Consider the following 11,472-nt stretch of genomic DNA (forward strand, 5'->3'; position numbering starts at 1 on the left):
CAGCCCTGCCTGCGTCCTCAGCACTGCTGTTGCTCAATGACTTTCTAATAATAGAAAGCCCAAGGCGGAGCCTCACTGACGGCCGACCCAGGGCAGCTTCCGAGAGGCAGGTGGCAACTGCAGACCCTCTGCGTGTCTCAGCCGTGGCCAAGCAGTGCCCCCGGGTCACAGGGACCTCAGACCCTCAGACCCTGACCCTCACAGGCCTCCAGGGCAGAGGCAGCCACTGCCCACCTTGAGGCACGTGGCTGGTGGCCCCAAGGCCACCCCTGCCCCACCTCCCTGTCCTCCTGGGCACAGGGCTTGGCATCTGGCACGTGAAGGCTGGAGCTGCTGGGGCTGTGGCCCTTAGTGTGGCTTCAGGCAGCCTCAGGTCCAGCCCTTCTGCCATGGACGGGTCACTCTCCATCCCAATGCCAGCAAAGGGCATGGAGTCCCCAAGGGGAGGCACCCATGGGTCAGGGTGAGGGTGTGGGGACCCCCACTGGGCGCCATGCTCAAGAGCGCACCAGGACGCCTGGAGGAAGCACAGGGCAAGGGACCCTTCCCGGACAGCTGAGCGGGTCCCTAGCCCCATCCCAGCTGTACCTCCCAGAGGCAGGATTCATCTCACGGGGTGCAGGGGCGGCAGCACACCATCCTCCCACAACACCGTCGCCACGACGGAACCTGCCACAGGGATGACCATGTAGTGCCCGTCCCCTCTGCCAGCGCCCATCCCTCGCCAAGAGCCACTATGTGGGGAGACACTGACCGGAGCCAGACCGCCACTGTGGGTCAGGGGCCCAGGAGCGCAGGAGACACTGACCGGAGCCGGACCGCCACTGTGGGTCGGGGCCCGGGAGCGCAGGAGAGACTGACCGGAGCCGGACCGCCACTGTGGGTCGGGGCCCGGGAGCGCAGGAGAGACTGACCGGAGCCGCACCGCCACTGTGGGTCGGGGGCCCGGGAGCGCAGGAGACACTGACCGGAGCCGCACCGCCACTGTGGGTCGGGGGCCCGGGAGCGCAGGAGACACTGACCGGAGCCGCACCGCCACTGTGGGTCGGGGGCCCGGGAGCGCAGGAGACACTGACGGGAGCCGGACCACCACCATGCATCAGGGGCCCAGGACTGCTCAACATCATTTTTGGTCTTGAGCCCACCCAAGAGAGGGCAAACAGGTGCAGGGACCCTCAGGGTCCACCCGAGTGGCTGCACCTCACCCAGGGCCCAGCAGAGGAGAGGGGCTACGCAGATGCTCACGGGGCCACCCCTCTGGGAAGCACGGGACCTGGCAGGAGCCCACCAGAAGTGACAGCTAAATGTCACGTGGCCTCCTGGGTGGGATTCTGGGGCAAGACCCAGTCGCAGGTGGGGCCAACAGTGACACATGACGTTCACCACGTGGCGAGGCCCCAGGCCCGGGAGCTCTCTGTGCGACCCTTGCAATTTTTCTGGGAACCTAAAATCTCCAAGCTGTAAAAGTTGAAAGACAAGACCTGGACCTGATTTCTTCACATGTGAATTCACAAAACATTAAGAAGAATCAGAGCACTCCTCAAACTCCTGGACAAATTGAAGAACATTTCCTCACTCATCCTAGGAAGCCAGCAGTACCCTGATATCAAACCCAGATGAAGATGCCACAAGAAAAATGACAGGCCAATATCCTTGATGAGCATCACTGGGAAAGTCCTCAACAAAATGCCAGCAAAGTGAATTCAGCAGTATAATAAAAAAATTACACACCCTGACCAACCAGGATTTATTCCTGGAATGCAAGGATAGTTCATACGAAAATCATGTTCCACATACGAAATGTTCAACATACAAAAATCAATCAATATTAGCAGAATGGAAGAAGGAAACCACATGACCCTCTCAACTGACGCAGGAAAAGCATTTGACCAAATTCAACACCCTTTTATGAGAAAAACACTCAATAAGCCAGGAATTGAAACACACGCCCTAAACATAATGAAGGCCATATATCACAAGCCCACAGGTGACATACTCAGTGGTGAAAAACTGGAAGCTTTTCCTCTGAGTAAGGAACCAGGCAAGAATGCTTTACTGCTTCTATTCCACATACCACTGGAAGTTGTGGCCAGGGCCATTAGACAAGAAAAAGAAGTCATCCAAACTGAAAAGGGAGAGGTAAAATCACCTGATTTTATCTCAGATATCATCTGAGATTATATCTCAGATGATATAATCTTATATGTAGAAAATCCTAGACTCCTGCTGGGCGCGGGCGGTGGCTCACGCCTGTAATCCCAGCACTTTGGGAGGCTGAAGCGGGCAGATCACGAAGTCAGGGGATCGAGACCATCCTGGCTAATACAGTGAAACCTCATCTCCACTAAAAATACAAAAAATTAGCTGGGCATGGTGGCAGGCGCCTGTATTCCCAGCTACTCAGGAGGCTGAGGCAGGAGAATGGCGTGAACCCAAGAGCGGAGCTTGCAGTGAGCCGAGATTGTGCCACTGCACTCTAGCCTGGGTGACAGAGCGAGACTCCATATCAAAAAAAAAAAAAAAAAGAAAGAAAATCCTGGAATCCATATTGGAAAAAACAACCCCGTGACATCAGCAAAGTTACAGGAAACAAAATCAACAGCAGAAACAGCTGCAATTCTACATACTAACAATGAATAATCTGAAAGGGAAATTATGAAACCATTTCCATTTACAATAGCATCTGAAAGAATAAAATACTTGGAAATTCACTTAACCAAGAAGGTGAAAGACTTGTACAATGAAAACTGGCTGGGCGCCGTGGCCCACGCCGGTAATCCCAGCGCTTTGGGAGCCGAGGCAGACGGATCACCTGACGTCATGAGTTTGGGACCATCCTGGCCGACGACTGCACTCCAGCCTGGGTGACAGAGTGAGACTCCATCTCAAGAAAAAAAAAAAAAGAAAACCAGACAACATTGCTAAGAGACGTCAAGGCAATATAGAGACTGGATGCAATCCCTGTAATACCCGAATTATTTTTTACAAAAATAGAAAAAGCATTAATACGTTGATATGGAACCTTTAGGGATCTTGAATTGCCAAAGGGAAAAAAAAAAACTTTTTATTTTATTTTTTTGCGAGGGAGTCTCACTCTGTCACCCAGGCTGCAGGACAGTGACACGATCTCAGATCACTGCAACCTCCACCTCCTGGGTTCAAGTGATTCTCCTGCCTCTCAGCCTCCCAAGTAGGTAGGATTACAGGCACACACCACCATGCCTGGCTGATTTTTGTATTTTTAGTAGAGACAGCGTTTTACCACTTAGGCCAGGCTGGTGTCGAACTCCTGACCTCGGGTGCTCCACCCACCTTGGCATCCCAAAGTGCTGGGATTACAGGCATGAGCCACTGTGTGTGGGTGGCAAGCCAACCAGGTGCTGAGGTAAGAGACCGAGGGCACAAGCTGTTCCAGTGTAATAAAATATATAAAATAGGAATAGTTATACCAGATATAGATCTTAGATATGATTACATATGAATATCATTCATTAGTTTGTAGCAATTGCTCTTTATTCCAATATTATAATAATCCTCGCTCTATAATCATAATATAGGAAAAACCAGGCCATACCGAGATAGGAGCTGAAGGGACATGGTGAGAAGTGACCGGAAGACAAGAGTGCGAGCCTTCCATTACGCCCGGACAGGGCCACCAGAGGGCTCCTTGGTCTAGCAGTAACACCAGCGCCTGGGAAGGCACCCGTGACCTAAGCAGACCGTGGTCTAGCGGTAGCGTCAGTGTCAAGGAAAAGCACCCGCTACTTAGCAGACTGGGAAGGGGAGTCTCCCTTTCCCCGGGGGAGTTTAGAGAAGACTCTACTCCTCCACCTCTTGTGGAGGGTCAGGCCCGCCCACAGTTATCCGAAGGCCTAACCGTCTCCCTGTGATGCCGTGCTTCAGCGGTCACACTCCTAGTCCGCCTTCACGTTCCATCCTGTACACCTGGCTTTGCCTTTTAGATAACAGTAGCAAAATTAGTGAAAGTACTAAAAGTCTCTGATAAGCAGAAATAATGGCGTAAGCTGTCTCTCTCTCTCCCCGGCCCCCGCCTTGGCTGCCAAACAGGGAAGAGCCCCCGTCCAGTGGACACGTGACCCACGTGACCTTACCTATCACTGGAGATGGCTCACACTCCTTATCCTGCCCCTTTGTCTTGTATCCAATAAATAACAGCGCAGCCTGGCATTCGGGGCCACTACCGGTCTCCACGTCTAGGTGGCAGTGGTTCCCCGGGCCCAGCTGTCTTTTATCTCTGTCTTGTGTCTTTATTTCTACACTCTCTTGTCTCCGCACACAAGGAGAAAACCCACCGAACCTGTGGAGCTGGATCCTACAACTGTGCCTGGCACACACACACACACACACACACACACACACACAAACTGTTGAAGGACAAAGTTGGCACTGGGCGCGGTGGCTCACCACCACCACTGTGAGCAGTGCAGGATGAGCATCCTTGTAAGGGACACCAGAGTGAGAGCTCAGTCACTCTCTCCGCCACATGAGGACCCAGCAAAGAACACTCCACAGGGAGGGACTGAGCTGGCACCCTGACCTTGGGCCTGTAGTCTTCAGAGCTGTGGGCACACACGCCCCAGTGGTTATGGCAGGCCCAGCAGTCGACCACACTCCTGTTCTCTCTCTCTCTTTTTTTTTTTTTTGAGACAGAGTTTCCCTCTTGTTGCTGAGGCTTCAGTGCAATGACGTGGTCTCGGCTCACCGCAACCTCCGCCTCCCAGGTTCAAGTGATTCTCCTGCCTCAGCCTCCTGAGTAGCTGGGATTACAGGCGCCTGCCACCACGCCCGGCTAATTTTGTATTTTTAGTAGAGATGGGGTTTCTCCATGTTGGTCAGGCTGGTCTCGAACTCCCAACCTCAGATGATTCGCCCACCTCGGCCTCCCAAAGAGCTGAGATTACAGGTGTGAGCCACCGCACCTGGCCTTGCCAATTAAATTTTTAAGCTACAATGCCCACAACAGGCAACATGTGAACCCCGCCTGTGAACTCAGGACTGAAAGTGAGGGACCAGGCACTGTGGCTCACGCCTGTAATCTCAACATTTTGGGAGGCCGAGGCAGGTAGATCCCTTGAGGTCAGGAGTTCAAGACCAGCCTGGCCAACATGGTGAACCCCTGTCTCTACTAAAAATCCAAAAATTAGCCGGGTGTGGTGGTCGGTGCCTGTAATCCCAGCTACTCGGGAGGCTGAGGCAGGAGAATCACTTGAACCTGGAAGGCAGAGATTGCAGTGAGCCGAGAACGCACCACGACACTCAAGCCTGGGCAACAGAGCAAGATTCCGCTTCAAAATAAATACATAAAATAATTAAAATGCAATGCAATGCAATGCAATGCAAAAAAAATTCTGCTAAGTGAAAAGAAATAAGGTGAGAATGTCAAGAAGATCCCCATCCTCCGGACAACCAGACGCCCTCACCAACACTGGCCCTCCCTCTCGGGAGGCTCTGCGGCACTGTCTCTCACCTCCCCTTGTTTCCTTCTGTGAAATGAGGCGCCCAAGCTCGGCCCTGCGCCCCACTGCTGCCCATGTACATGCCCCCAGCCCTACCCACCGGCAGTAGCCCTACCAATCTCCACGCCCGAACCCCATGTGCGCCCCGGCCTCCCCACCCACACCGGCCCCACTCACTTTGAGCTTGGACTGTTGCTCCAACTGCAGCGTCTGCTCCTGCATCTGCGCCAGATTCAGAGTGTCCTTTGATGTGGCCTGCGGGCACAGGGGCACAGAGGGCAGGTGTTAGGATACACGGATGCCGCTGGGCAGGCACCACACCAGCCAAGGGGCTTTCTGGAATCCACGGCCACGCCTCGACCTCAAAGCCCCCAGCCCTGCCTCCCCATCCTCCCTCCTAGTCAGACCTGGCGTGACGATGCCCCATCCCCAGCACACGGCCTGATGCATTTGTGAGGTTTTATGCCCCCAGGGATGGTCTTGGAGAGCCACATCAGGAAGGCCATCCCACGTGGACGGGAGGAGGCTCTTGCCCAATTCAACAGAAAGTCAGGCGATGGCCAAAGTGTCCATTTTATCATGATACATATGCTTTTACTTTTTTTTTTTTTTGAGACGGAATCTCGCTCTGTCGCCCAGGCTGGAGTGCAGTGGCGCTATCTCGGCTCATTGCAAGCTCCACCTCTCGGGTTCGTGCCATTTCTCCTGCCTCAGCCTCCCGAGTAGCTGGGATTACAGGTGCCTGCCACCACGCCCAGCTACTTTTTGTATTTTTAGTAGAGACAGGGTTTCATCCTGTTAGCCAGGATGGTCTCGATCTCCTGACCTCGTGACTCACCTGCCTCGGCCTCCCAAAGTGCTGGGATTACAGGCATGAGCCACTGTGCCCGGCCTGATGTGGCTTATACATTTATATATATATATATATATATCTTAGACTGAATGAAGTCTTATTAATAGCAAAGGATAATTAAAATCCCAAACTCCCAAGGTTTTCAACAAAAGTAAAGTTTGCTATAAGTTATCAGTGTAGGCCGGGTGCGGTGGCTCATGCCTGTAATCCCAGCACTTTGGGAGGCCGAGGCGGGTGGATCGCCTGAGCTCAGGAGTTCGCGACCAGCCTTGGTAACATGGTGAAACCCGGTCTCTACTAAAATACAAAAAATTAGCCGGGCATGTCGGCCTGTGCCTGTAGTCCCAGCTACTTGGGAGGCTGAGGCTGGAGAATCACTTGAACCCGGGAGGCGGAGGTTGCAGTGAGACAAGATCGTGCCACTGGACTCCAGCCTCAGCGACAGAGCATGACTCTGTCTCAAAAAAAAAAAAAAAAAAAAAAGGCTGGGCGTGGTGGCTCATGCCTGTAATCCCAGCACTTTGGGAGGCCGAGACGGGTGGATCACGAGGTCAGATCATCCTGGCTAACATGGTGAAACCCCGTCCCTACTAAAAATACAAAAAATTAGCCAGGCGCGGTGGTGGGCGCCTGTAGTCCCAGCTACTAAGGAGGCTGAAGCAGGAGAATGGCGTGAACCCAGGAGGCGGAGGTTGTAGTGAGCCGAGGTTATGCCACTGCACTCCAGCCTGGGCGACAGAGCGAGACTCTATCTCCAAAAAAAAAAAAAAGATAGAGAAAAAAAAAAGCCACAGTAAATTTAAAACCTATACTTGAGGCCAGTGGTGGCTCATGCCTATAATCCCAGCACTTTGGGAGACCGAGGCAGGCGGATCACCTGAGGTCAGGATTTCAAGACCAGCCTGGCCAACATGGTGAAATCCCATCTCTACTAAAAACATAAAAACTAGCTGGGCGTGGTGGTGGACGCCTGTAATCCTAGCTACTCGGGAGGCTGAGGCAGGAGAATTGCTTGAACCCAGGAGATGGAGGTTGCAGTGAGCCAACACAGTGACACTACACTCCAGCCTCGGCGACGAGTGAGACTCCATCTCAAGAAAACAAACAAAACAAAACAAACAAAAAAACTTACCCAAAGGCATGGAGGCCACTGACAACTATCCTTAATGTGGTAACCCACGGACGGCCGTAGTGCATGACGGGATGACACTTATTTAAAGATAGTTACTTCCAGGTGATTCAAGGAAAAAGACAATGAGTAACTAACAGGAAAAACTCTTGTGGAAATAGAGGCCAGGCTCTGTGGCTCACACCTGTAATCCCTGCACTCTGGGAGGCTGAGGCAGGTGCATCACCTGAGGTCAGGAGTTCAGGAGCAGCCTGGTCAACATGGTGAAACCCTGCCTCTACTAAAAATACAAAAATTAGGCCGGGCACGGTGGCTCACGCCTGTAATTCCAGCACTTTGGGAGGCTGAGGCGGGCGGATCACGATGTCAGGAGATCGAGACCATCCTGGCTAACACGGTGAAACCCCGTCTCTACTAAAAATATAAAAAAATTAGCCGGGCGTGGTGGCGGGCGCCTGTAGTCCCAGCTACTCAGGAGGCTGAGGCAGGAGAATAGCGTGAACCCGGGAGGCAGAGCTTGCAGTGAGCCGAGATCGTGCCATTGCACTCCAGCCTCGGTGACAGAGCAAGACTCCGTCTCAAAAAAAAAATACAAAAATTAGCTGGGCGTAGTGGCGAGCATCTGTAATAACTACTCAGGACGCTGAGGCAGGAGAATCGCTTAAACTCAGGAGGTGGAGGTTGCACTGAGCCGAGATCACGCCATTGCACTCCAGCCTGGGCGACAGAGTAAGACTCCATCTCAAAAAATAAAAAATAAAAAAATAGAGTTAATAAAGTTTCCTAATAATTGGTCTGCTCAAGCATGAGAGCTGTTTGCACTCGCCCAAGCCTCAAAGTACTTACAGAACCAGGAAGGAACCATCTATATGAATTCTAAGTATGCCTTTGGAGTGGCTTTTTTTTTTGAGATGGAGTCTCACTCTGTCGCCCAGGCTGGAGTGCAGTGCCGCAATCTCGGCTCACTGCAAGCTCCGCCTCCCGGGTTCATGCCATTCTCCTGCCTCAGCCTCCCAAGTAGCTGGGACTACCTGGCTACCACGCCCGGCTACCTGCTACCTGCTACCTGCTACCACGCCCGGCTAATTTTTTTTTTTTTGTATTTTTAGTAGAGACGGGGTTTCACCCTGTTAGCCAGGATGGTCTCGATCGCCTGACCTCGTGATCCGCCCGCCTCGGCCTCCCAAAGTGCTGGGATTACAGGCATGAGCCACTGCACCCCGCCTGAAGTGGCTGATACATTTATATATATATATATACATTTATATATACATTTATACATATATATATATTAGACTGAATGAAGTCTTATTAATAGCACAGGATATTTTTTTTTTTTTTTGAGACGGAGTCTCGCTCTGTCCCCCAGAGACTGGAGGGCAGTGGCGCAATCTCGACTCACTGCAAGCTCCGCCTCCCGGGTTCACGCCATTCTCCTGCCTCAGCCTCCTGAGTAGCTGGGACTACGGGCGCCCGCCACCACGCCCGGCTATTTTTTTGTATTTTTAGTAGAGATGGGGTTTCACCGTGTTATCCAGGATGGTCTCGATCTCCTGACCTCGTGATCTGCCTGCCTCGGCCTCCCAAAGTGCTGGGATTACAGGCGTGAGCCACCGCACCCGGCCGCAAAGGATAATTAAAATCCCAAACTCCCAAGGTTTTCAACAAAAGTAAAGTTTGCTATAAGTTATCAGTGTAGGCCGGGTTCGGTGGCTCATGCCTGTAATCCCAGCACTTTGGGAGGCTGAGGCGGGTGGATCGCCTGAGCTCAGGAGTTCGCAACTAGCCTTGGTAACATGGTGAAACCCCATCTCTACTAAAAATACAAAATTAGCCGGGCTTGGTGGCGCATGCCTATAATCCCAGCTACTTGGGAAGGCTGAGGAAGGAGAATCGCTTGAACCCGGCAGGCGGAGGTTGCAGTGACCAGAGATTGCCCCACTGCACTCCAGCCTGGGCTACAAGGCAAAACTCCATCTCAAAAAAAAAAAGAGCTGTTTGGAACCAACCCCACCAGGGTGAATGGAAGACATAGTATCTATCTACGGCTGGGCGCGGTGGCTCACGCCTGTAATCCCAGCACTTTGGGAGGCCGAGGAGTCCGGATCATGAGGTCAGGAGTTCAAGACCATCCTGGCCAACATGGTATAACCCCCTCTCTACTAAAAATACAAAAAGTAGCTGGGCGTGGTGGCACGTGCCTGTAATCCCAGCTACTTGGGAGGCTGAGGCAGAAGAATCCCTTGAACCCAAGAGGCAGAAGTTACAGTAAGCCGAGACCAAAAAAAAAAAAAAGGTATTGCAGGCCGAGCGCGCTGGCTCACGCCTGTAATCCCAGCACTTTGGGAGGTCGAGGCGGGCGGATCACGAGGTCAGGAGATCGAGACCATCCTGGCTAACACGGTGAAACCCCATCTCTACTAAAAATACGCACACACAAAAAATATTAGCCAGGAGTGGTGGCGAGCACCTGTAATCCCAGCTACTCAGGAGGCTGAGGCAGGAGAATGACATGAACCCAGGAGGTGGAGCTTGCAGTGAGCTGAGATCGCGCCACTGCACTCCAGCCTAGGCGACAGCATGAGACTCTGTCTCAAAAAGAAAAAAAAAAAAAAAATAGAGGAACCACACAGCAGTAGGGGCTACCTGCGTCAGGAATAAGAACCCCTTCCCCTCCCTTGTCCAGGCGCTCGCCATTGCTCCAGCTATGAGATGCCCCCTTCTATAGAAGTAAATTTCGCAGCTGAGACAAGTTAACATTCGAGTGCTACTTCTTTTGCGACACCGAAAATTTACATAAAACACAGTGAGCCGCCGAGATCTCACCACTGCACTCCAGCCTGGGCGACAGAGTGAGACTCCGTCTGAATAAAACAAACAGGCGGGGCACGGTGCCTCAGGCCTGTAACCCCAACACTTTGGGAGGCCGAGGCAGCAGGATCGCTTGAGCCCAGGAGTTGGAGACCAGCCTGGGCAACAAAGAGAGACCCCGTCTGTACCAAAAAATAGGAGAGGAGAAAAACCCAATGAGTTCCCCAGCTGTACCCCCTCCCCCCGACCCCATCCCCACCCCCCGCCATGGCCATCATCAAGGGTTTGGTTTTATTTTTATTCTTTAATTTATTTTGAGACAGGGTCTCACTCTGTCACCCAGGCTGGAGTGCAGTGGTGCGATCTTGGCTGTCACCTCTGCCTCCCATGCTCAGGCGATCCTCCTAGCTAAGCCAACAAGCTGGGACCACAGGCACATGCCACCAGGCACCGCTAATTTTTATTTTATTTTATTTGAGACGGAGTTTCACTCTTGCTGCCCAGGCTAGAGTGCAATGGCGGGGTCTTGGCTCACTGCTACCTCTGCCTCCTGGGTTCAAGTGATTCTCCTGCCTTGGCCTCCGAGTACCTAGGATTACAGGCACCTGCAACCACGCCCGGCTAACTTTTGTATTTTTAATAGAGACGGGGGTTTCACCACATTGGCCGGGCTGGTCTCGAACTCCTGACCTCAGGTGATCCACCCGCCTCAGCCTCCCAAAGTGCTGGGATTACAGGAGTGAGCCACGGCACCTGGATTTTTCTTTTGTATTTTTTGTAGAGATGGGGTTTCACCATGTTGGCCATGCTGTTCTCAAACTCATGAGCTCAGGAGATCCACCTGCCCAGGCCTCGGAAAGTGTTAGGATTCCAGGTGTGAGCTGCCGTGCTGGGCTCCATCAGGGCTTTTTTTTTTTTTAAACAGTTCCATTGCCCAGGCCAGAGTGCAGTGGCTCCATCTCGGCTCACTGCAACCTCTCCCTCCCAGGTCCAAGCGAGTCTCCTGCCTCAGCCTCCCGAGTAGCTGGGATTACAGTCACCCACCACCATGCCGGCTAATTTTTTTGTATTTTTAGTAGAGACAGGGTTTTGCCATGTTAGCCAGGATGGTCTCGAACTCCTGACCTCATGGTTCACCCGCCTTGGCCTCCCAAAGTGCTGGGATTACAGGGGTGAACCACCTAGCCCGGTCTAATCTGGCT

The sequence above is a fragment of the Pan troglodytes genome, chromosome 1 (assembly GCF_028858775.2).
Source record: "Pan troglodytes isolate AG18354 chromosome 1, NHGRI_mPanTro3-v2.0_pri, whole genome shotgun sequence".
Classification (NCBI taxonomy): domain Eukaryota; kingdom Metazoa; phylum Chordata; class Mammalia; order Primates; family Hominidae; genus Pan; species Pan troglodytes.